Below are 3,145 nucleotides of genomic sequence, written 5' to 3' on the forward strand. Positions count from 1 at the left end.
AGGCTTTCACTGTGCAAAGCCAGGTCGCTAAAGTCCTGGGATCTCCAGCAAAGCCCTTCTGTGTTTGAATCTCAGGCTGACGGTGGCTAGCTGAGTGAGTGACTCTCTCTGTAGGTCTCCAGGCTCACCTAGAACTCACTGCTGTTGAGAACGCTGGACCACTTCTGATGCCCTACACTGATGTGGCCACCAGGGCCCGCTCTCACCCTACACACCACATCTCTCTCTGTGCCACAGAAAGGAAATGATAGACATTAACACCCTGCAAGCTCAGACTGGGCTTTGGGAAAACATACCTGGTCTGCAGCTGGCTAACACTGAGATGTGAACTCTGCACTGGCCCAGCGGAATTAAGCTTTGGCTGTTAACGTGTTCGACAGTGAACACTTCAGTGGTTTCCCTCCCTACCGCAGGTTTACATTTTCCTGCAGAGCACTTCTTGGGAACTCTTAAATATCTCCCGCTTGGATCCTCATCCAAGATCTGTTCCAGGGAATCCAAACTAGAGCAGTGATCTTTTAAAACATCCTCTCTGGGTCTTGGTTTCCTCGTTTGTTGAAAGAGGGTATGTGTAAGAAACTACCTCACAGATTGGTAGGGAAATGTGAAGGAAATATGCCACATAAAGGGTGTTAAACAATTCCGTCCATGTCATTCTAATTTATAATAGTGAACAAAGGAAGAATGATATACATGCCCAACAAGAAGAGAATGGGTAGATAAGTTAGGATCTATCTGTATGAAAGACTATTTCACTGTAAGTAAAAATCAGTATTTTCAAAGCACTTTCCACAATGAAGAAATGTGCTTAGAGGCTACAATCGTGCAGTCTAACCAGGGGGCACCACGAAGAAAAGCATGGAAAAGTGCAAATGCAAAACTAACTGGCTTTGTGGAAAATACAAAAATACACAAAAGCCATTTATCTCTTTATAGTAGGAAGTTATTTATGTTTTTATCTGATTTTGAAATTTTGAAGTTTTCTAAAAACACCTTTTAATGAGAAAGTAAATGTTATCTAGAGAAATTCATTTTAAAATTTCAACTACAATTTAAAAAAAAAAAAGATGCTGAAACACAAACTCCGCCCCAGATCTCTAATGGTGTGTTTTTTACTTGCCTTGTTTTCTGATGAGAGGCTCTGGCCAGGCGGAAGCCCAGCCTCCTGCACTGTCAGTGACCTCAGCAGGACGAGCTTTGCAGAGGCCTAAGAAGTGTCTAAATCGGAGTAATTCTGAGTGCTGGCTTCCGGCTCCTGGTCCTTCTGGGCTCTCCCCTCTCCTTCTGCACTCACGGGTGATTTTTCTCCACAGTGTCACCTCTGCTGCTCTTCTGGGTCCTATTTGTGATATTGATTCCAAGCTGGAGCACCATATCTGCCAAGTTTTCAGCAGGTCCAGTATTGATGGTTCCTTTGACCCGGGTCTAGATTAATGTCTCCTGAGAACTATCTGACTTACCTGTTCCTACCCCAAATCGATTACGCTAGGTAAAAATTCATATGCGCTCAACCTTCATGCATCACCTCCCCATTTATAGACACACTTCGTTCTTACACCATGAAGGAGAAAGTCTACTACCCATCCATATGCCTGCCCATCCACATCTGCCCATTCACCCATTCTTTCTTTTACTAAGTAAATATGTAATACGGTGCTTAGCTCTGCAGGGCTGTGCCTGATTCTTGGGGTTCAATGTTGACTCCGACACTGACCCTATTAAATTTCCCAGCCATCGCATGGCAAAAGCAAGAAGCTCATGCTCCCTGACCCCCTCCTCCATTCCCAAGAATAGCAGATACAGCCCACACAGCAATCTACCTGTCTTCAGCACAGCATTGTGGACAGTTCCATGCATTTGGTCAGTACCACTGACCTAATGGATCATCAGCTACACCAGAGATCAGTTTTGCTGAAAAGTAATTTATACCAAGGAGGTAACCCTCAATTATAAGAAGTGCTTTTCTATATGTTGCTAAGAGCATCCCTAAAGGGTCTTGAGATCCCTATCCTCTAGTGGTGATTAGCTAGTAGCACAAACTTTACTGGATTCCCTTTCTGTTCTTACTTCTGCCTCTCTGTTGTTTCTGTTTCCTGATGATGCTTAGCAAATAATTACTTGTCCCAGTGCCTTGCCTCACTGCCTACAGTTTGAGAAGAAGAAAAAACAACTTACTAATTGCTATGGTAGACATCACTAGTGAATGTATGAATGCAACTGAATTATAATGAAAATATACTGCAGGTAAACCTGCTGTGGATAAAAGACTCCTCATTATTCGTCTGTGATAAGGGACCACAAGTGTGTCAAAGGTGTTGGTTTGGCTGACTCCACCAGAAATACTAAGTATTAGAATCATGAGACATGTTGTATATGGGGGACTTTATTCACATCATCCCATTTATTCCTTGCTATCTTCCCCTGACACAGGCAGTAATTAATCCTATTATATAAATGCAGGAAGGGAGGTCCATTAGGATAGCTCAACAGCCACAAGATGACAGGAAGAACTCTCAACTGGTCTGTCAGACCCCAGCATCTACACCCTTGTGCCTACACTTCTATGTGAGTTCATTACAAGAGCCATTCAGGGTCCCAGTCTTTAACTTCTTGACAAGCAGTCTCTAATACACATCACTGGAATCAAGAAAAACCATCTTATCATTCTAGGGCAGCCACAGCAGGTCTGTACACAAAAATATGGCATAGAATAAATGATTCTTTTACTCTCTCCTGGCACTTAAGATTAAACTATTGCTTTATTTATCCTGACAGGTCAAGTGAGCTCCACTTATACCATGGTGATGTTAATTAGGTCCATGGCATTGTTCCTCTAAAATGCAAAGTTTGTCAGGTCACCTTCTGGTCTCCTCCAGAGATGCTTGGGTCCACATCAAGTCAGAGGACAGAGAATCTGTGGCTAAGCGGAAGCTGAAACTCAGTCTTAAGGAAAACAGAGGTAGAGAAGACTTTCATGCAGCTACACAAATATAGGACCAGATTGGGAGTAGATTTCAGATATTTTTCCTTCTAGTTCAGCTGTTGTTTGTGGTGCTGGGGATGAACCTAGGAAGCTCTGCTGTAGGTGTGTTCCCTAACACCGAGCTACACCCCTACCCTTAGTTCAGTCTTTTCTAATAATTCA

Source organism: Alexandromys fortis, unplaced genomic scaffold (genome assembly GCF_014885135.2).
Source record: "Alexandromys fortis isolate MF-2015 unplaced genomic scaffold, M_Fortis_MF-2015_v1.1 scaffold_13, whole genome shotgun sequence".
Classification (NCBI taxonomy): Eukaryota; Metazoa; Chordata; class Mammalia; order Rodentia; family Cricetidae; genus Alexandromys; species Alexandromys fortis.